Here is a 24,336-nt window from a genome sequence, read left to right as displayed (position 1 = left end):
CTCTCTTGCGTGCGTTCTTCCTTGAAGAAGGGCCTTTTCCAAGATGGAGATTGCCTGAGCACATGCTATCTGACTCTCTCCATCCACACTTGCATCCATGCCATCCAGCTTTAGGGGATGGTTTACACAGTTTAGAAACATTCTTCAAAGATAAAGAAATCTACCTGGAATATATAAGACAAATGCCTTCTTTGTTTTTAACTCAAATGCTATATTTTGATCTTTACCACTGAAATACTAAAGTTTGTAGCTAATAAACCTTTTCTAAAGTTATTACAAGATAACTCTATGTTGTTGTTGTTGTTGTTGTTTTACTCTGTACTTAATTTAGCTCATTGAAGATAATTGGTCAGAACACACAATGATCTCTAACATTTAACACTTTTTGTCAGGAGAGTGCACTGCATCATGATGGGGCTTTATTATTGTAATATATATCACTAAACTGTAAAACATTAGAGAGAGACATGATGAGCAACAAGATGGCACATTCTTTGATTTTCTTCAGCAACATCAGTTTCAATATGAGGCTCATACAGGAATGTGGGCTGTCTCTCCAGTAGAGAACAACCAACATTCTCTCTTGTTCAGCTATGCCTGCTTTACCATCAGAGCTGAAACTAATCAAATCTCTTGGCCTTCACATAGAATATATCATTCTTTAACTGTAGGCAGTTACATTTTCCCCACAATAGGTCCTGCTGTGATTTAATTGGCTCCTTCAGAAATATCTTCTTGAAGCAAAAGGCCTCCCCTCACTGGAAAAGCAATGTAATTTAAAAAGAAAAATCCAAGGTCACCTCTCGGCAGGTACAACTCAGCAAAGTGCTGCTCAGAGCAAAAGAGCTTTGTCTACTTGACCCAACTGGGGGGGGGGGGAGATATTTTATATCCATGAAGCAGTTCCTTTCTTGTTAGCTCTTTCCGCATATGCTACAGCATAATTCTGCTTGCAGAAGTGATTTCCATCTGAATTACTCCCTCAGCTTTATCTGAATAGACGACTCTGTTTAACCAGTTGCTTCTCCAAGGGCTCTGGCTGTCACAGACATTACGCATTACGCATACTCTTCAGCCTGAAATGAGACAAGAGCTTTCTTTCCTCCTCCTTCAACAATAGGCCCAATCATCGAGTACTTGGGCCTGCTTACAAGAAGGCAGAGGCAATATCAAGTAAGGTACTTAAACGTCCCCTTCAACAACCTCATGCACACTTTATAATCCTCAAGCGTACTTCACGGTTCATTTGTTCAAATCATTGTTAGAAACTGCTATCATCAGGAGCCATTAATCAGGATGCTGACAAATTGTTTGGAAAGCTCCATGTATGTAAAGAAAAACACAAAAACACCTAACTCAACAGCAGCCAGAAAGAGCCTAGAAAGACAGCTGTGTGTTGAACATTAAACTCTCCTCTCGGCCAAAACACCTCTACATACATAAACCTCAGTAGGCAGCCTAGGTCCAACAGGAAAAAAAACATTAGCATGAAATAGCATGAAACACAACTGAACTTGCCTGTGTCTGGACAATGTTTTTGGTAATGATATGCTTGCTCATAAATCTCTACTCATCATTTAAACACCATATACATCAGCAAGTGCACTTCCAAATGAAAATGAAAGCTGTAATTATAAGTAAAACTTTTTTACAAAGATGTGGGGCCAGGTGTTGGCTCGTCCTGTTCTCCACCACTGTCATATATAAACATGCACAGCTGTGTCTGCATGTTGGGTTTCCCAGTATTGTTACCAAAGGTGTACAGTGCTTTAAGAATTTGGCTATGGAGCCAGAAGTTGGGAGTTTGATTCCATATTGTGACTCATGGGAAAAGAGCCAACCTGTGTAGCTATTCAACTTATATGCAGAATACATCATGCGCAAGGCTGGACTGGAGGAATCCCAAGCCGGGAATTCAGATTGCCGGAAGAAATATCAACAACCTCCGATATGCAGATGATACCACTCTGATGGCAGAAACTGAGGAGGAATTAAGGAACTTTGTAATGAGAGTGAAAGAGGAGAGTGCAAAAAATGCTCTGAAGCTCAACATCAAAAAAAACTAAGATCATGGCCACTGGTCCCATCACCTCCTGGCAAATAGAAGGGGAAGATATGGAGGTAGTGACAGATTTCACTTTCCTGGGCTCCATGATCACTGCAGATGGAGACAGCAGCAGACACCTGCTTCTTGGGAGGAAAGCGATGACAAACCTTGACAGCATCTTAAAAAAAGCAGAGACATCACCTTGCCAACAAAAGTCTGCATAGTCAAAGCTATGGTTTTCCCTCTAGTAATGTATGGATGTGAGAGCTGGACCATAAAGAAAGCAGACCGCCGAAGAATTGATGCCTTTGAATTGTGGTGCTGGAGGAGGCTCTTGAGAATCCCCTGGACTGCAAGGAGAACAAACCTATCAGTTCTAAAGGAAATCAACCCTGAGTGCTCAGATCCTGAAGCTGAGGCTCCAATACTTTGGCCATCTCATGAGAAGAGAAGACTCCTTGGAAAAGACCTTGATGTTAGGAAAGTGTGAGGGCAAGAGGAGAAGGGGACGACAGAGGATGAGATGGTTGGACAGTGTCACTGAAGCTACCAACATGAATTTTACCAAACTCCGGGTGGCAGTGGAAGACAGGAGGGCCTGGCATGCTCTGGTCCATGGGGTCACGAAGAGTCGGACACGACTAAACAACGATGTGTAGCTATGGGCAAGCTGTGCAGTCCCAGGGTTCCCCCAGAAGGAGGGAATGGTAAACCACTTCTGAGTATTCCTTCTCGTGAATACAACACTTGGAAAGAGTCTCCATGAGTCAGAATTGACTTGACAGCATGTAATTATTGTATTATTGCTACAGCAGCTAAGTTACACAATTGCATTTCTAGTTAGACCACTGATGGTAGTGGGGAAAGCTGACAAACATTTTCTAGAGACAGCTGTGATCATCTGTGTCAGCATTAACAAAAAAGAGGCGGAAGTGTTCTGTCACTTTTAAAACTAATGGTTCCACTTTAGTATGAGCATTTGTGGATTACAATCCAGTTCTTCAGAGACAATTGCATACAAATGGAGTTCCATGGTTGTGCTCTGTCCTCACAGGCCTATATCTAGCATGCTAGAAACTGTCTGCTAGGAGTATATCGAATTTTGATTAATATTGTTTGCTCACAGTTTTCTGAACTCTGGGAAGTTTCAAGGGCAGACTTTTACAGGACATAATGGTTGTTGTGGGTTTTTCGGGCTCTTTGGCCATGTTCTGAAGGTTGTTCTTCCTAACGTTTCGCGAGTCTCTGTGGCCGGCATCTACAGAGGACAGCACTCTGTGCTCTGGTGTAGTTGGCTTGGGAGTGCAGTATTTATGGCTGTGAGATAGGCTTTTGTCTTTTTCTGTAGATGGGTGATTAGTGTGTATTGTTGTGGGTGTATTGTTGTGCTAAGGAGAAGAGATTATCTGTTCCTGTGGTTGATGGGTGTCATTAGCTGGTCTTTTCTGTGTAGTGATCCCCTGTCCTTGTGGCTGGGTAGAGTTCGTTGACCTTTTGCACACTGTATTTTTGAGAGCTGGGAGCCAAGTTTTGTTGAGCTTCACACTTTCCTCTTTTTTGTTGAAACTGCGCTGGTGCTTGTGGATTTCAATGGCTTCCCTGTGCAGTCTGACGTAATGATTGCTGGTGTTGTCCAGTATTTCAGTATTTTGAAATAGAATTTCATGTCTAGTTTGTTTCAGGGCATGTTCAGCTACTGCAGATTTTTTCTGGTTGTTTTAGTCTGCAGTGTCTCTCATATTCTTTGATTCTGGTGTGGATGCTTCCACATAGGACAATTTCTTTATGAAGAAGTGGATATTAAAGACTTTTGTAGTGTTGTGATATGTTTAGTTTTAAATACATAAACTGAGTGTAGCAGAGGAAACTCCATGGTTTGGGGAGAGCCTCTGGTCACATCACCCTCAGTAAAGAAGTGTTTCTAAGTGAATGAGTCCACCCCCTCATTTCCCATCACTCATTGCCACTTTTTACTTGGTTTCTTTCTCTCTGTGCCTAGTCTACATGATACTGCAGAGGGATAATTGTCTCAGGGAAGGCAAATAGAAGATGCTGCTCCATCATATTCTTGTCACTATTCATGCACTGAGAGTTTAAACTGTTTAATGCAAGGTGCACCGATTTTTCAGCTCCCAGAGCTGCATGTAACAATGACATGAGGGTCCATGACCCCCTTCAGGAATCCTTATATGGATCAATCTGTGGCCACCATCCTCTTACCCAGTCACACTGGCATAGCACAAACAGTGTAGCTTACCCCAAGTTGAGAAATCATTGTACATATCAGTTGTGTTCTAAGTTGTATGACTGATAAGATCTAGTGTGGTTTCTTAACTTGAGGCAATTTGCTTCCCCATTTAATGTCATTGACAGAGCTATGCAAGAGGATTTGGGCCATTGTCTCTGACAAAATTGTTCAGAATTATATTTCTGCCATGATCTGGTTCAAATTACTCTTTGAAGTGAGGAAAGAATGATCTGCATGTTAATAACTCAGAGACTGGGTAGAGATTGTCAGGGCACTCACAGAGGAATATTTATATAGTGAATACAGGACAAGTGAAGTTACTAATCCAGTGAAAATAGCAAAGAGCACTTTAAGGACTAACGGGATTTACCGGTATGTGGCATAAACTTTCATGAACTTTAGCCGCATTTTCATATGCATAAGGTTTTATGAACTAACAACTGCAAAAATTATGCCAAATAAATTTTGACAGTTTTTAAGGTGCCACAAGACACTTCATTGGCACATCACTACTCGCCTGGAAATCTCTACCACTGGAAATGGAGCTCATATACAGTTCCAAACAGATCTTTTTTAACACCTGCTCTTACAGGTGGTGTTTCCCCAGTACAAAATAATTCTTGATGACTCCTAGCTTTCACTTCAGCATATTACAATAATCAGAGGCGACAGATTCATGAACGGTCCACTACTTTTCCTTATTTACATGCCATAAGTTTGTTCAGCAGCATCTGCAGTCTAAAATTAACCTAGAATGAAGTACTTTTAACATTCAGGAATGTGACTCAAAGGCAATTGAAGCTCAAGAAGAAAACTTATTGCCTTCAGGGAAATTTGGACTTGATAACAGATGGCTAAACCACAACAAAGTCATCATCTTCTCATTTCAAATAAGCTCGAGTGGGTAGCCAGAAGGCAGAAAAGTAAGGTTAAGAACATCCTCTCAATATTACTTCAAAACACTTTATCTTAGTTTTTCTAGAGAATATTTGAAACATACCTCGAATGGCAATATTCAAAATTCCAGCCCTCAGGGCAAAAAAAATCCATATCTACTGAAGGACATAGCAGTTGCCTTGTACCAGGGCAGAACTGTTTGTTCATCTAGCCCAGAGTAGTTTACTCTGATTGACAGCAGCTCTCCAAAATCTTAAGCAGAATGTTTTTGGCCTGATGTGTGATCTTTTCAACCAGAGACACCAGGAACTGAATCCCGGTCGTGCAAAGTACTGAACTCTATTATTTCCCCTACTACAGAAACCCTGTATATTGCAGAGGATTGTGGAGAATGATTCTGGAGACGAGGGCTGGCTAGATTTCAAACTTCTGGGAGTTTGATGCACAAGATATACACTTACTGTAGAAGTAGTGAATTCTGCACTCAGGAATTTGATTTGACACCAGAACTGAACAGAGATCACAAAAGTTCCATACAAAAACCACTCCTCCTGGTTAATAATGGCCTCCCCCCCTCCACCAACTCTGTTCTTCCTTTTAATAGAATAATTTAGAACAGGATAATGTTGTTTTGGTGTTCCTGTTGTTAAATCACTGAGAGTCATTCTTTGTATGACCCAGATATCTAGCAGTAGATAATGATTTACCTTTACCTTGCCCATTACAGGGCACTGACTTAGTTCACCTAAGGCAATGGTTCTTCACCTTTTGTTATTCTGGCGTTTTTGGACTGCAACTCCCAGAAGTCTTCACCACTAGCTGTGCTGGCTGGAGTTTCTGGGAGTCGCAGTTCAAAAACACCTGAGTAACCCAAGGTTAAGAACCACTGACCTAAGGCATAAGCCCAGTACATTCAACAACACTAGAATCCCTCTTGAGAATGGAATACTAACAACCCTTACTCAGCCTCCCCAAAAAGAACCCCATCCAACATATTTTTGAGAAGCCACAAGTTCCCTTGGAGCATAAAGGCTGAAATCTAGTAACTATCTATTTATCTACTTGCATTTACATGCTTTCAAACTGCTAGGTTGGCAGGAGCTGGGACAAGTGACGGAAGCTCAACTCCGTCACGTGGATTCGATCTTATGACTACTGGTCTTCTGACCCTGCAGCACAGAGGCTTCTGCGGTTTAACCCGCAGCGCCACCACATCCCTAAGCACAGAGAGCTAACAAAAATCTGAATCAAAGTTGGATTTTAGCTGAGAAGATAAAATGGTCAATAAAGAAAGGATTTATTTGTGCCGTATACATTACAATACTCAGAAACATTCAGTTGTGCATGTTGATTTGATATTCTGTTGTTAACAGAATATTTGTGCACCACAGAACTCACTTAACACATAGTGGATTTGAATAGGTGCCATTTGTGTTTAGGCACTATAGATTAAACCTCAATAAGATACTAAAAGAAATGCACCATAAATTCTCTATATTTTGATCTCTGTGGCTTGCTTAATATATCATGAAAAGCTTTATGCTTTATTGCAGCAATTTAGGGAGTAAATTAATCTCTTGAATCCAGGCAAGGCCTAAACATAACGAAGCAATTGCCCTGTTCCTCATGTGGCCTGCATTTTATGAGCGGGTCTGCTAGTCAGTGTTTTTTGTTTTCCATAATGGAGTGTTCTTGCTGGTGCTCGTTTCCTTCTGTGCTATGAAAAGATCTCACAAGGCGTTCATGACCTCATGCTTCCTGGAATTTTCCTAAATACATGGGAAAGTACAGAGCAACTGTTGTAAGCATAAAGGAAGAAGCTAGACACTGAAGAAAATAAAGGCTCAATAAATCTCTGGACAAAGCCACTGTTTAATAGAACACTCATCATCCATAGGGGACTTCACACAAGAAGGCTGCAATCTCACATACCTGCCTGAAATAGCTATTTATATATCCTCACAGAAAGAAGAAAGGAAACACAACACCCAAAAGAAAGGAAAAAAGAGCACAAAATGCTGCATACTATTTGCATATGCAAATATATGTCCATAGATGCCAATTTAGAAACAATGGCTAAATCTAAAATAGGAACATAGTGGGAATGACAATGGCCAGGTGACCTCTGTTCCTGTATGGGCCACTGTCTAGCTCCTCCCTGTTGATGGGAAATTTGAAGGCTCCTGTCTTCTCATCGAAGGTGCTTTACACTAAAGGCAAAATTGGACAGCCATTTAAACAAGGGGGTGTTTTAAAATCATGAACAGTTCTCTAGAATACAGTGCTGAAGGAGCAGGTACTGTACTGTAAATTATACTCTATAATAGAGTGTGTTTTCAAGCAGAAATTCGCATCACTGTATTATAAATAGAATGCACATATGCCAAGAAAATTTAAATTAACTTCTCTAAATTAAATGTGACAACATACCACTGCAAACATACGTATCATGGAGGTACAATTGTCAAGGAGCCCTGATTTAGTCTTTCTCTCTGTCAGTTATAGATTTTAATTTAAAAATTTACGGCAGGAAAAATAAGAAATTTAAATAGGGAGCATTTTATAACACAGAAAATGAAAAAAGCATATAATGGAGGACTATGAATTTTGCAATATATACTCATTTAGTTTTATATACACTCCAATGTATTATATATTTTTTGGCTTTTAGTTACATGGTTACAGTACTTGCTTGCTAAACACATCCTTTACAGAAGAAAAGGCTTCATTTTTTTAACTTTTAAGTCAAAATTCTGAAGGGTATCCAGGAAGGAAGAATTGAATGAATAGGAAGCAAGGTACAAAATTTTCTGCGACCATAATTAAATTCCTTGTCAGGTGTGTATAAAACACAAATCTCTAAGTCTCTCATAGGGAGTGTATAAAACAGGAGCCCTGAAAGGCATTCAGATATTCCTCTGTGGAATCCAACATCTCCATGTAATGTTGATACCCAATGTGGTTTAGTGGATAGAGTGACATACTAGGATTAGGACTAGGACGTGGGTTCAAATTCCTGCTCAGCCAGAAAAACTCATAGAGGCAAGCATTGCACTGATAAAACCACTTCTTCAATATCTTACTTACCTTGAAAGCCCTGTTAGGATCGCCTAATTGACAGCACATAACACCCATATAATGTTTGAAATGGACCTAAATTTTTGCACTGTTATATCACAGAGCCCACAGAAGATCACAGGTTACCTCCATGTTTTGGACACAAAACACAAGTTCCCTTTAGATTAAAACTTCCACGGAGCTTATCAGCTTCTGATTTGATCATGTAATTCAGATGTACTCTTAATAGTTTCCACTTATTTCCTCTAAAGTAATTAAGAAATTAAATCACAATGCTAAACTGCTAAATAAATGTCCAACATAGTATCTTTGTTAGATTGGTAATTCATCACTGGTTGCTTGAATCAAATTAAATTAGACATATTTAAGAAAGCAGAACAAATCTAATAATTACTTCAGCTTACCAGCAACTGACAATCTTCAGCTAAAACACATGCTGTTGAAGTCTGGTGGACTGTGTTCCTTTTTATAACGTATTTTTAAGGATTTCTTAAGTAGATTGAACTACACAAATGATTTGCAATCTGACATCTTCTAATATGCATATATTTCTGTGTTCACAACCACAAGCAAGCTTTTGTTGGTTGAAACTAACAAGAAGGGCCCTCTCGGGAGGGCTGGGTCTAGAAGAGAATTAGGGTAATTGAGGCCAACAAATTCTGAATACAATTTGTCACTGATCATTTAAAACACAAATGGAAAAGGGCAGGGAGCAAAGTCTCTTCCCAGAACACTGTTGTAGGCAGCACAGGGAAGGATGTACAGATGGAAAAGTATCATCCTATCTCCTTCTCTACTAGACCACTACAAAAGGAGGTCACCCTGATATCAGTCCATGCAGGAAAGTCTGGGTCATAGCTTGGGAAATTTATTTTTAGCAGGATTCCCAGTATTTGTTAAAATGCTTGAAAATGAATTAATCATTGTTCTGTATAATTCACTGTCATTAACCCTCATTCATTCCAGGTGAAATTAATAAGAAAGAAGGGCAGGAGGAGAAGAATGCATTGGCTAAAGAACCTGGGGGCCTGGCTTTGATGCAACACAACATTATTGTCTAGAGCTGTAGCATCCAAAGCCAGAGAAGCCATGATGTCATCCAGTCAACTTTAAGAAGCAAAATGAGCAACCAGAAAATTCCTTGAACTATCAAAATAAACACCACATTGTTTGCTATTCTGGGATTAGTACTCCTGGCTTGGAAAATCAATGGTAAGGTTGATAACAAAGTAACATGCATCCTGAAAAATTCATCCTCCAAAAATGTCTTGAAATTTGCTTTAAAACAGCATTACAAATAAAGACACTTTATTCCACTAAATGAATTTCATTCTTGCTCATACTGTTATCTTGGAATTTCACTACACACTTACTGGAAAAAGAAAAGAAGAAGAAGAAGCAACTTGTTACAGGCACATAGGGGCATATCTCACCCCAAAATTTCATGGCGAGCACCCCTGCCACTTGGTCAGAAGTCACCTATGGGCACAGGTATCCATATTACTTACAATTCATATTACTTTGAAAAATGTCTTGCCCCAGTTTATTATTATGCATATACAAAGAACACTGAAAAACACCGTGGCAAAATGATAGGGGATTATCGAATTGTGCCTTTAACGTTCTTACTTGTTTTGATTGTTCTGTTGTGCAGTATCTTGCAAATTTTCTATGGAAATGTGATTTTTATTTAAAGAAATCCAATGATGCAATTGCAAGAAACAGTTGTTTTATAGCCTAGACCAATTTAGGGCAGTTGTTTTTTTACTGCTAATTTTCTCTCTTCATATGATTATATTCAATGTGGATTTATCTACTCTAATACAAAGCCAATGGCATGGTTGCATTGTAATCTACAAATACAAATGCTAGAATTTGAAGAGTAACTTTTTTCAAAATACAGCTCCTAGAATCCATCAGCCATCATGCTGGAGAAATTTGAAAGCTATAATCTCATAATAACTCTTCAAAGAGCTGTGAAAGATTAAGGGCTAGTTTCTAAACCAATTATTGGTTGACAGGGCAACTATTTAGGTATTTTAAAAAACGTTCCCCATATTTTAAACACTACTTTTCAGAGTATTCGCTGGTTGGTCCACTCCCCTGAAAAATTGGTACAGAGTAGTACAAGTCACTAAAAATAAAAACAACCCCCTCTACACAGGAGAAGTCACACAGTCACTTGCCACTAAACTCCTTACCACAGCCTCCATGGATTCATCCATACACAGCAACAAGATATAATTTAGTACCTTGCAGCTTCATGAAAACGATATGCAAATTACATTATCTAAATACAATTCAACCGTGGAAATGAGTGGCAGCTTTCTAATTCATTTTTTATGCCCAAACCGGATTCTAGTGCAGAAAACACATTTACCCATCCAAGGACACAAGGCAATAAGCTTTTGTAGAGAATACTTCACCTTTACTTAGCCCTTCCTTTCAGTTTGCGCTGCACATCAACACCCCCTTGTGGCATCCAGCATTTATTGCTATTCCCAGGGCTTTGAGGAAGAAAGGAATGCTGTGTTGGAGCTGGCTCCTAATAAAAGAACAATGGGGTACAGAAGGGTTAGCATGGCACATCTAAAGGGGAGCATGATACCTCCACTGATTAAACATGACAGTCTTCCTACCAAATATTAAAAACAACAACAACAACAACAACAACAACAACAACAACAACAACAACAACAACAACAACAACAACAACAACCCAGCTCGAACGAAGACAAAGCAAAAATTGTTCCAAGTGTAATTGCTGGTGTTTCCACTTTAAAAAGAACCCGGTAGCAAAGGATGGGAAAGAAGTCTCCCTAAGACCCTGATAAGATCTTCCTGTCAGAGCAGGCAGTATTTAGCTAGATGGACCAAGTAAGAGTAAGTTGGCTCAAGGGGCTCTTAAGATCTCATGTTCATCAAGTCAGTGTATGAAAACATTAAACCTCAGAGGAAGAGAAAGAGAGATCCATTCCTTTGATTTGCTTCCTTGTCTAGCACCAAAGGATTCCTCAAATTTTACTTACAGAAAAAGCCAGTCTGCAAAAATAAAAATGGATCATTCATAACTGTTGCAATAACATATATGTTACATCTATTTTTTATTTTTTTTGCTATTGGAAACAAAAATAATCATCTGAGATTCCTATCTATGCTATGATACTAACATACCATGGAAAAAAAAATACAGCACTTGCGATAAAATGCAGCAATTGCAATACGGATGTTTCTATCGATGCTCCCCATCTCCTTCTAGCCCTATCCAACTGCAGACAGTAGTATGTACAGTTGTTGCAACTGCGCACACTGTTCATTGTGGTGGGTTCATTTTAAAAAGTTTAAATAAAGGTAAATAAATAACATCAATTGGGCCATACAGGGTTTTTTAAAGTATTCTCTTGGTTTCTTCAGTCAGTCCAAATACTCTGCTAAAAAACAATATCATTCCATTACATTCAGTACATGAAATTAATGCTCTACTTTGCAAGAAAGAACAAGACATATTTCAATTACTGCTGTTAAAGTCTTCCAAATAACAGTATATGTGGAATAAGGACGTGTAAAATAAGTCCTGATATTTTAATGTGTGAAAATATACTATTTTATTTTCAAATCCAGAATAACAATAGCAGCTTTGATTCCACCCTTCCCCACCAATGTTTTAAATCTCTCAAGCCTCTGAAAGACAATAACAGACATGCTAGCTCAGTAAAAGGTGCTTCCTGATAAACAATAATTAAATTTGCTCAATGTTATAACCAGAGGTTAGTGCATATTAATAGCAAAGAATACACTGCAGTTCTTACCACTCAGCTCTGCTATCATGTTCCACCAAGATATCCTTGAAACTGAAATATCCTCTTGTTGAAAGACACACCTTGAAAAGTCCTTCCAGCTAATCAAAGATCAGACCTGCTTATGTGTCAACAGCATGTGAGTCACATTGTGAAGGTTGAATTCTGATTGTTTCTTCTCATGAGCTGCTTAAAACTGACAAAGGGACAAACAAACATGTGCCCCATTCAGCAATTTTATGTGTTTGCATGCAAAATGTAAAAGAGCCCTGTGGTCTTTCTGATGTGCTATAATTAATCAAACTCAGATATATATCATAGCTGACATATATGGCACTAGAAAATTGTGCAAAGGAAAACACAAATGTGCATAAAATCATATAAGATTCCATGCTGGCAAAACTAAGCATTCCTAACCATCTTTTCCCATATATATTTATTCTAATATATGCCTCACTAAATTCAACAGAACCTATCCTCAGCTGCATGACATGTTGCATCTGCATGGTTTGATTCTACCCATCTTCACTTTGAAATAAATCCCAATGAATCCTATGTGTAAAATATTGAATTCATTTCCAGATATCTATGTGTAGGACAGTCATCTTTAATCTCACTTATTTCAAGAAGCCAAAGTCAAGGAGGTGCCACAAGATAGGAGATAGTAGTTACTCCACAGATTCAACTGTTTCTGTTACTTTTGACAGAAGAGACCAACCAACAATAGAAAGCCATTCAAGTACTCTTAAAAAATTCAGATTCATTCCCCACAATCTGTGAAAAAGGTTGGTTTTTTAAATGTTTCACTTAATATATTAGAATATCTAACTTATAGAGACAGAACCAAAAGACTGACTGCCTTAGAAACTGCCTTCAGTTGTTTCCCTCATGATAGATATTCAAAGAGTCAGTTGTGGCCTCTTCCAGGCAGGGCAACAGTTCCACCCTTTTTGTGCGATTTATCCCTGTTGGTCGCGAGTGTGGGGCTTTCCACGATTCATGTAAATGGCACTAGGAAAATTCACCTCTTTAAAACCTTTTCTCCCCTAATTCACTTCTTGAAAGTCTGTTCTTGCCTAAGAAAATCTAGGAATATGTATATTTTACCCCCACATAACCCTGCTTCCTGCTTCTCTTCTGAAGTACAGATGTGAGTGCTTTTGTGCCTGGAACTTTTATTCAGTTTCATAATGGTGTAATTCAGTTATAATAACTGAATGCTTCTGATTGGAAGATTCTGACCTCTGAAGTGAACGGGGAAGCGTCTAAAGGCACTAAAGTCTGCCTTACAGAACAAAATGAGATAAGAAATAAATGAAGCCTTGTGGAAGGAACCAAAAACAAAAAACCCACACATGGGAAGTATAAGATTTTGTCACTGTTTATCACTGTTCTCATTGAAACAAGGTGAATGTCATATAGGTGGAATAAATGCAGATACTTTCAGCACACAACCAAGCACATTTTAATGGATAAATGCCCTCTCTCAAAGAGTAGAAAGCCCAACATCCAAGATCAGAACAAAATGCAACACATGCAGCAGCCAGTGTCAGATTTCTGCACTACATAAATAAAGTACAAAACAAGTTCATAATGGGCCTCTAACTTTTTTAAAAATGTGTGATTTACAGACTAATTAGAATAGTAGAGAGTTGTTACGAGGTTATGAATGTGACAGCTCCAGGCCTATTTTGCTCATTCCTGCAGCTGGCTGGATAGCTCCATGGTTTAGGTATCTCATGTGTGTTTAGTCGTTTAGTCGTGTCCGACTCTTCGTGACCCCATGGACCAGAGCACGCCAGGCCCTCCTGTCTTCTACTGCCTCCCGGAGTTGTGTCAGGTTCATGTTGGTTGCTTCGCAGACACTGTCCAGCCATCTCATCCTCGGTCATCCCCTTCTCCTCTTGCCATCACACTTTCCGAACATCAGGGTCTTTTCCAGGGAGTCTTTTCTTCTCATTAGATGGCCAAAGTACTGGAGCCTCAGCTTCAGGATCTGTCCTTCCAGTGAGCACTCAGGGTTGATTTCCTTTAGAACTGATAGGTTTGTTCTCCTTGCAGTCCAGGGGATTCTCAAGAGCCTCCTCCAGCACCACAATTCAAAGGCATCAATTCTTCGGCGGTCTGCTTTCTTTATGGTCCAGCTCTCACTTCCATACATCACGACAGGAAAAACCATAGCTTTGACTATTCGGACTTTTGTTGGCAAGGTGATGTCTCTGCTTTTCAAGATGCTGTCCAGATTTGTCATCGCTTTCCTCCCAAGAAGAAGGCGCCTTTTAATTTCAGGGCTGCTGTCTCCATCTGCAGTGATCATGGAGCCCAGGAAGATAAAATTTGACACTGCCTCCATATCTTCCCCTTCTATTTCCCAGGAGGTGATGGGACCAGTGGCCATGATCTTAGTTTTTTTGATGTTGAGTTTCAGACCGTTTTTTGCACTCTCCTCTTTCACTCTCATTACAAGGTTCTTTAATTCCTCCTCACTTTCTGCCATCAGAGTGGTATCATCTTTTATCTGTTTTGTAATTTGTTGTTCTATTTTTATTGTATTCTTCCCTGTTGTAAGCCGCCTAGAGTAGTCCTTTGCGACTAGATAGGCGGGATATAAATAAAATAAATAAATAAATAAATAAATATCGGAGGTTGTTGATATTTCTTCCGGCAATCTTAATTCCGGCTTGGGTTTCTTCCAGTCCAGCCTTCCGCATGATGTATTCTGCATATAAGTTAAATAAGCTGGGGGACAATATACAGCCTTGCCGTACTCCTTTCCCAATTTTGAACCACTCAGTTGTTCCATGACCAGTTCTAACTGTTGCTTCCTGTCCCACATATAGGTTTCTCAGGAGACAGATAAAGTGGTCAGGCACTCCCATTTCTTTAAGAACTTGCCATAGTTTGCTGTGGTCCACACAGTCAAAGGCTTTCGCATAGTCAATGAAGCAGAAGTAGATATTTTTCTGGAACTCTCTGGCTTTCTCCATAATCCAGCGCAAGTTAGCAATTTGGTCTCGAGCTCCTCTGCCTCTTCGGAATCCAGCTTGTACTTCTGGGAGTTCTCGGTCCACATACTGCTGAAGCCTACCTTGTAGGATTTTGAGCATAACCTTGCTAGCGTGCGAAATGAGTGCAATTGTACGGTAGTTGGAGCATTCTTTGGCACTGCCTTTCTTTGGGATTGGGATGTAGACTGATCTTTTCCAATCCTCTGGCCACTGTTGAGTTTTCCAAACTTGCTGGCATATTGAATGTAGCACCTTAACAGCATCATCTTTCAAGATTTTAAATAGTTCAACTGGAATGCCATCACCTCCACTGGCCTTGTTGTTAGCCAGGCTTTCTAAGGCCCACTTGACTTCGCTCTCCAGGATGTCTGGCTCAAGGTCAGCAACTACATTGTCTGGGTTGTCCGGGATATCCACATCTTTCTGATATAATTCCTCTGTGTATTCTTGCCACCTCTTCTTGACGTCTTCTGCTTCTGTTAGGTCCCTCCCATTTTTGTCTTTTATCATGTTCATCTTTGCGCAAAATGTTCCTCTAATATGTCCAATTTTCCTGAACAGATCTCTGGTCTTTCCTTTTCTGTTATCTTCCTCTATTTCTTTGCATTGTTCATTTAAGAAGGCCCTCTTGTCTCTCCTTGCTATTCTTTGGAAGTCTGAATTCAAGTTTCTGTAACTTTCCCTATCTCCCTTGCATTTTGCTTCCCTTCTCCTCTCTGCTATTTCTAAGGCCTCGTTGGACAGCCACTTTGCTTTCTTGCATTTCCTTTTCTTTGGGATGGTTTTCGTTGCTGCCTCCTGGACAATGTTACGAGCCTCTATCCAAAGTTCTTCAGGCACTCTGTCCACCAAATCTAGTTCCTTAAATCTGTTCTTTACTTCCACTGTGTATTCATAAGGGATTTGGTTTAGATTATACCTGAGTGGCCCAGTGGTTTTTCCTAATCTCTTCAGTCTAAGCTTGAATTTTGCTATGAGAAGCTGATGATCAGAACCGCAGTCAGCTCCAGGTCTTGTTTTTGCTGACTGTATAGAGCTTCTCCATCTTTGGTTGCAGAGAATATAATCAATCTGATTTCGATATTGCCCATCTGGTGATTTCCATGTATAGAGTCGCCTCTTGTGTTGTTGGAAAAGAGTGTTTGTGATGACCAGCTTATTCTCTTGACAAAACTCTATTAGCCTTTGTCCTGCTTCGTTCTGAACTCCAAGGCCAAACTTCCCTGTTGTTCCTTTTATCTCTTGGCTCCCTACTTTAGCATTCCAGTCCCCCAGAATGAGAAGAACATCTTTCTTTGGTGTCAGTTCTAGAAGGTGTTGTAAATCTTCATAGAATTGTTCAATTTCAGTCTCCTCAGCAATGCTGGTTGGTGCATAAACTTGGATTATTGTGATGTTGAATGGTCTGCCTTGGATTCGTATTGTCATCATTCTATCATTTTTGAGATTGTATCCCATTACAGCTTTTCCCACTCTTTTGTTGACTATGAGGGCTACTCCATTCCTTCTACGGGATTCTTGTCCACAATAGTAGATATGATAATCATCTGAGCTGAATTCGCCCATTCCTGTCCATTTTAGTTCACTGATGCCCAGGATGTCGATGTTTATTCTTGCCATCTCCTGTTTGACCACCTCCAGCTTCCCAATGTTCATAGATCTTACATTCCAGGTTCCTATGCAGTATTTTTCTTTGCAGCATTGGATTTTCCTTTCACTTCCAGGCACGTCCACAGCTGAGCGTCCTTTCGGCTTTGGCCCAACCACTTCATTAGCTCTGGAGCTACTTGTACTTGTCCTCCGCTCTTCCTCAGTAGCATGTTGGACGCCTTCCGACCTGAGGGGCCCATCTTCCAGCGTCATATCTTTTAGCCTTTTGTTTCTGATCATGGGGTGTTCTTGGCAAAGATACTGGAGTGGCTTGCCATTTCCTACTCCAGGTGGATTGCGTTTAGTCGGAACTCTCCACTATGTCCTGTCCGTCTTGGGTGTCCCTGCACGGCATAGCCCATAGTTTCTCTGAGTTACTCAAGCCCCTTCACCACGACAAGGCAGCAATCCATGAAGAAGAGGTATCTCATAGACTTATAGAATCACAGATTAATTGAGTCTGAAAGGACTTATAAGGCCATCAAGCCAACCCCCTACTCAGTACAGGAACCCAAATCAAAGCAGATCTGACAGAGGGTCGTCCAAATTTTTCTTGAGTGCCTCAAGCGATGGAGCGCTTGCCACCTCCCAAGGTAATTGGTTCCATTGTTATACTGCTCTAACAGTTAGGAAGTTATGCAACTGAAATTTGCCTTCCTGTAACTTCAGCCCATTATTACATGCCTTGCACACTGAGATGACTGAGAGCAGCTCCTACCCTTCCTCTGTATGACAATTTAAAAAGTACAGTGGGGTCTTGACTTAAGAACGGCTTGAGTTAAGAACATTTTGACTTAAGAACCGCTCTCATAGGAAAATATTGACTTGACTTACATACTTAGATTTGAGTTAAGAACTGAAAAAAACCCACGTGGGAGGCAGGGAAAGTGCAAAATTTGAACTTTCAGTTAACTGTTGGCCAGTGAAAAGGGTGCCTGTCTGCTTCCTCACTCCTTCCAGCGTTTAGAGAGTGGATTGGGAGACAGTCTTCGGACTGCCTGGTACTGTACTGCCTGGACTGTATTTTCCCTGCCTTCCCTGAACCTTTCTTGACCTAAGAAAAAAAGAAACAAAATATCCCCCTCCAGTGGTCGAAGGCGGAATAGCAGCTTCCCATTAGTTTCTATGGACGGAAAAGAGCAGATACGGATCAAATGGTTCTCAATGCATTCCTATGGGAAATGCAGATTTGACCTGAGAACTTTTTGACTTGAGAACCGCCTTCCAATACAGATTAAGTTCTCAAGTCAAGACCCCACTGTATTTCAAAAGTGCAATCATATCTCCCCTCAGCTTTCTTTTCTCAAGGCTAAACATGCCTAGTTCCTTCAGGCTTTCTTCATAGGGCTGGGTCTCCAGTGCCTGAACATCCTTGTTGTCATCCTCTGAATTTGTTCCAGATTGTTGATTAAGAAGTTTTTTCTTGTTATGGAGGTAGACATTAAGAGTTGATTGCCCAATGTCCTTCCTAGGAAAAGAGCCAGCCTATGTAGCCATGAGCAAGCTGCACTGTCCCAGGACACCCCCAGAAGAAGGGAATGTTAAACCACTTCTGTGTTTTCTATACCTAGAAAACCCTGGAAAGGGTTGCTATAAGTCAGAATTGACTTGATGGCATACAATTATTATTTTTATTCATTAGGGTAGCAGTATATAAAGCACAAGGGTCGTGGTGGCGCTGCGGGCTAAACCGCAGAAGCCTGTGCTGCAGGGTCAGAAGACCAAGCAGTCGTAAGATCGAATCCACGCAACGGAGTGAGCGCCCGTCGCTTGTCCCAGCTCCCGCCAACCTATCGGTTCGAAAGCATGCAAATGCAAGTAGATAAATAGGGACCACTTCGGTGGGAAGGTAACAGTGTTCCGTGTCTAGGTCGCACTGGCCATGTGACCACGGAAAGATTGTCTTCGGACAAATGCTGGCTCTATGGCTTGGAAACGGGGATGAGCACCGCCCCCTAGAGTCGAACACGACTGGACAAAAATTGTCAAGGGGAACCTTTACCTTATATAAAGCAGCCATTTTGCTGTGTTGAACAGGGGTGGCTCTGATCAATCCCCAGAGGGGAGAACATCTTTAAAAAACTCATGCATAGAACTTTGGGTTTTATGACAGAAGAAGAGTGAGATAGTAATGAAAACATTTAAGAAAATAAACAAGTATAAGTTACAAGGGAAAACATCCTCATATTGAAACACAAGTCTTGCAAAGTCCTTTCAACTGCTTACGTTGATAGTCCCAGTCAAAACAGATTAAAGAGGTAACTTCACAGTGATCAACATGATCAGTATTAATGGATGTGTCTTGGGAGTTTTCAGGGATAGGCAAAAATTCATCTGGGAATGTTAGAATTCATCAGATTGTGGTTATTCACCAATTTATATATTCCACAATAAACACTGCTCCTTTGGTGATTTAGCCAACACCCATTGATGGCTAACATTTTTGAAATGGTATCAAATATCCCAAAGGAACAATGTGACACATTATTTCAGCGTAATGCTAGAATGTAGGAATATGCTTTGCTGTGTGAATGTAAGAATGAAAATGGCACATTCATTTCACAAAAAGAAGCCTTTGTCTGAGTACCATCTGCACAGGCAGTCTTTGAAGTTCTACATTTTAGCTTCCTCTTATTGTTGCTTGCACAGAGGGATGAGTTGCAGTAAATGCCATGATATCCTATCCCACAAAGGAGACTGTGAGAAAGGTTTACACTGCTTGAAGCTGATGACAAATGCAATTCTTCCGTGTTGAGGTGGGGGAAATGCACAAATTTCTCAAGTTTTGAAAGGCAAGAGTAAACTATTTCAACTGATAAATTAAAAAGGTAGGAATAATATATCCATAAATGAAGATTCCTTTATATATATCTTAACAAGTTTAATAGATTTCAGTTATTACCATTTACAAGCTTAAATGGATACAGAGAATTGAATTCACTCAGAAAAAATAATCCTGACCAACTGAAGTAAACTACAAAAGAAAATTAATCATGAGCTAATAATAATCTAAACAGAGAGTTTTGCAGAAAAAAATACTTTTCTGTTACTTCATGTTTTCTACCCATTCACCTCTTTACACATAAATTATATTAATGCTTTATATAGTATTTCACACATTTTGACTGGAACTGTCAACATAATGAGTTGGAGTTTATGATCAAAACATCAGCCCAAACAGTTTTTTTTAAGGTGTCAGCTATTTTTTCCACTGGTAAACCCCTTCCCTTTTTTCCTTCTTCATTGTTAAGAGCATTTACTTAATACAGTGCAAGATGTCCCCAAAGTTTGTTTCACCTTCATACTGACCTTTTGACAAAATATAACACATATTATAATATTCCTGGAAGGAATGCTGTTATTATATAGTGCCAGGTCAGAACCAACTTATAGTGGCCCTAACATGACTTTCAAAGTAGGTGAGATAGTTAAGGAGTAGCTTTACCAACTCTACACCCCTGGTGAGTTTCCACAGCTGAGTGGGGATTGGAACCTTGAGTCCTAATTCATCACTCTATACCACACTGGGCATCTGCAGAAGAAATGTAGCCGATGCAGAAATCAACCTTTATTTTCCATGGTCTTTATTGTGTTGCTGTTGTTGTTTACTAACAAAACCATAACTATTCTACCAGAAATAGTGAGCAGTGGAGCAGAAGCAGTTGCTGGTTTCCCTCGTCATTACAGCTGGTTCATTATCTCTACTGCTCTCTTGAATGGGTGAACTTTGATCGTGGCAAAAAGGAAAAGCACCACCACTGTTGTCCCCTTGTTATTTATTTATTTATTTATTTATTTATTTATTTATTTATTTATTTATTTATTTATTTATTTATTTATTTATTTATTTATTTATTTATTTATTTATTTATTTATTTATTTATTATACCACCCATCTGGCAGCCAAGGCCACTCTGGACGGTTTACAACAAATAGCAAAAAACAACAGAGTAACAAAAAAGCAAATAGTGACATTAATACATAGGGGTGAAAATCAAAAATTATAAAGTGAAGTGAGGGTAAAAGTATAATACAATAAATACAATTAAAAAGATAGAAGAAAATAAAAACATGGAGCATGGCACTATGATAGAAGTTATATTACTGGACACTATTGTATCAGAGTGTAGTTTATTCAGGGAAGGCCTGTCTAACTAGCCAGGTTTTTAGTAGCTTTTTGAAGGTGCCCAGTGAAGGGGCCAGGCAGACTTCAGGTGGAAGAGAGTTCCATAATTGTGGCTCTACCACTGAGAAGGCCCGATTTCTAGTGGTTGTTTTCCGGCCTCTCTCAGGATCAGAACTCTCAGCCATCTTGCCTGCGAATATCTTATCAGACGGGCAGACCTAACAGGAAGGAGGCGCTCGGCTAGATATTGAGGTCCCAAACCATTTAAGGCCTTATAGGTTAGTACCATTACCTTGAAACTGGTACGGAAGCGAACAGGTAGCCAGTGTAAGGCAGCCAGGGTGGGAGAGATATGTTGGTATTTTCTAAACTCACTCAGAAGTCTTGCCTGTTGTAGTCTCCGTAGCAGTCCCAAGGGCAGCCCCACGTAGAGGGCATTACAGTAGTCTAATCTCGAAACTACCAGTGCATGGACCAGCGTGGTGAAGGACCCGGTGTCAAGGTAGCTGGGCAATCCACTTTAGGTGGAAATAAGCAGATCGAACCACAGACACTATCTGAGATGTCATTGATAGCAATGGGTCCAAAAGTACGCCCAAGCTAAGACCCTCATCCTTCATGGAAAGAGTGCCCCCCCAAAAGACAGGGAGGCAGACCACAGACACTAGAGGGCCCCACCCACAGGATTTCCATCTTGTCCGGGTTCAGCCTCAGTCTGTTGTCCTTCATCCATCCCAGCACTGCATCCATGCAGCGCTCAAGGGACGGGACAGCATCCACTGCAGAAGGGTGGAAGGAGAGATAGAGCTGCATGTCATCCGCGTATTGGTGACATGAAGCTCCAAAACCCCTGATGACCTCCCCCAGCAGCCTCATATAGATATTAAATAGCATTGGGGAGATGGTTGACTCCTGCAGGACTCCACAATTGAGAGTCCACAGAGTGGAAAACATCTCCCCAAGCTGAACTCTCTGAGTACGGTCCTCCAGGAAGGATCGGTTCCAGGCCAAAGCCTGACCACCAAGCCCCAATCTTGAGAGCCTCCCCAGGAGGATGCCGTGGTCGACAGTATCAAAGGCTGCTGAGAGGCTGAGGATGACCAGCAAGGACAATTTGCCCCTGTTGGCCTCCCCCAAGAGTTCATCTTGCAGGGCAACCAATGCTATCTCTGTGCCATGACAGGGCCTGAACCTTTACTCTGCCTTCAGGTATTTACAAGGATTATGCCTATCTTGGATCCAGTCTTCACTGTCACCCAGAAGAATAAGGTAGGTGGGCAAGTGATGAGCAAAAATAACTGGCTGGGTAGCTCAGTGGGTCAGAGCACCACTGTGCCTCCCAGGAAAAGACCCTGCCTGTGCAGCCATGGGCAAGCTTAAGGTGGCAGTTCAGTTCATCTTCTGTATTTGCAAAGTGGAGGATAAGGAGTGGAGGCAATATCCTACCCTTTGCAAAAGCAGATACTAAGCAAGGAGACAATGGGCACCTTGAACTACGATGCATCTTGGCAAAGACAAGGAAAATGTAGAAACAGAGCCAACAACTGGCAATGCCAGGTCCAAGTATTTCTATTGTTGTTTTTTAAATTCACATCCTCTTCCCTAACTACAGTAACAACACTTAAGAACAGCAACATAATTTCTTACTATCAAACTAAGAATTATCTCTGCATGGTTCAGGAAGCACCTTGTAGCAGCCTCCTTCCTCCCTATTCTATGGCCATTTTGCAGACTTTACATCTGAGAATTTTGTTGCTATCTGTGGGCTAGTGGCAATCCTCAGACAGGCATCAATGACACAGAGATCCCAGTCAGTGGTGGATAAAATAACACAACCCAATGAGAACTATGGCAACAATGGAATGAGGGAAAATGTCACTACACTGCTATTAGAGGAAGCCATGGACACTAGAGATCACTGCCATGAACAAGCACATCTGTGAGCAAACAAGTTGCCTGTGCATCATCCTCTGGCAGCAAAATGTCTTGGACAGTCCTGGGCGTTGCTGCCTGTGCTGCTTGTTACTGGATGAAAGTGAACAATTGTGTAGAATAGGAAAAAGAAAGGGGCACTTACCCAAATTCTGCCTCCTCCTGCAGAGGTGAAGCTGCCGTTGATTCATGCTTTCCAAACAGACTGTTCAGCCTTGCAAGGAAAGCATACCAAAGTATGGATTATTCTCAGAAGGGCATTCTTAGATTCCCTCTGTGGTAAAGACAATTCACAAAGGGTGTGTACTCAAAGAAAACAGTGCACTGGCCCGGAGTTCCTGCACCAGACAGTAAACACCTAGAATATTTTAAATAGCCTTAAGCACCACAGGGTGTGGTCCCAAGGATGTTTAGCAACGCATTTTCAGAAATAAATAATGACTTACCTGCCAATGAAAGAAATCACATGCTATGTTTTCTTTTGTTTTCATGGTTTGCAAGTACTGGCTTTTATTAAGCTATAAATTATATCACAACAAGAAGAAACAGTTTCTCCTTTTCAGAAAGAATTGGCAACATGTACAAGTAAATGTGCTATAGTAGTAAATTACAGTAATTAACATGTAAAGAAATAATTTATTTTTAGTAAATTAATCAGAAGCCAGAGAACTAATAAAAACACAGAGCCACGATCAGTTGATAATCAGCAATAGGCTGTAATCCTATAATCATTTACTTGGCAGCAAGTCTTGCTGATCTCAATGGGTCTTAGATACGAGTAGACATGTATAGGATTACTCTACTATTTTTTATTAGGGCTGTGAGATTTTCATTTTTTAATCAATAAGTTAAATCAGTAGAAAGAGCTTGTTAACTGATCAATTGTGGTTTGAATCAATGAATATAAATTTTAATCACTGTCAGTGAGAAATAAGTTAACTTTTGTGGGGTTTTTTGTGTGATTACGGTAACAAACTAGGGAAATAAAAGTTCAACAACAGTTTATTTTTCAGAAAAACTACCACTCCTTGTTAGTAAAAAGTACATAAAACACAGAAACTGTTCCTGTAACTCAAAACACCAGCAAAGTTCTACCAATGTAGCCATTTGTTTAAATTTAACAAATTTATGTTGTGCGGTTGCCAGAAAAAAGAACAAACCAACCAGCCCCCGCAGTGCACCAAATGGCCCATCTAAATGAGCCTAGAGACAGCTTTGGTTGCACTGGCGGATGATCTCCTTTGTTATTTGGGCAAAGGTGAGCCATCTTTGCTGATATTGTTACATCTTCGAGCAGTCTTTCATACAGTGGTGCATGTATATTCTTGAAGAGACTGGACAGAGACCTGGGTCTTACCGGATCTGTAATGCAGATCTCTTTTTTTTTCCTATACAAAAGGATCCAGAGAGTTGAAGCAGAGATCCATTAGCCCACAAGGAACTGTCTTGTGGAGTCCCACAGCCTCAGTTTTAGTACCAAGCTATTCTTGAGACCACTGCCAAAGATCATCTGTGGCTTTGGAGTTGGGTGTCATCAACAGACTAATGACATC

The 24,336-nt window shown here is 40.4% G+C and overlaps 1 protein-coding gene across 4 annotated transcripts in view; it reads right to left on the bottom strand.

The window, feature by feature from the left end:
* Window positions 1-24,336, bottom strand: part of BCAR3 (BCAR3 adaptor protein, NSP family member) — a 193,659-nt gene that overhangs the window by 148,823 nt on the left and 20,500 nt on the right. For 2 of the 4 annotated variants that reach the window (XM_078391779.1, XM_078391781.1), the window contains exon 1: window positions 10,697-13,749. The gene's annotated coding sequence lies outside the window, so the exon portion shown is untranslated. Of the gene's footprint in view, window positions 1-10,696; window positions 13,750-24,336 lie in introns of those variants that run through there. The other 2 variants (XM_078391778.1, XM_078391780.1) reach the window with 2 other exon arrangements.

The sequence above is a fragment of the Pogona vitticeps genome, chromosome 4 (genome assembly GCF_051106095.1).
Source record: "Pogona vitticeps strain Pit_001003342236 chromosome 4, PviZW2.1, whole genome shotgun sequence".
Lineage (NCBI taxonomy): Eukaryota > Metazoa > Chordata > Lepidosauria > Squamata > Agamidae > Pogona > Pogona vitticeps.
The sequence above is the reverse complement of the archived record's forward strand: the minus strand, read 5'-3'. Positions and strand labels throughout refer to the sequence as shown.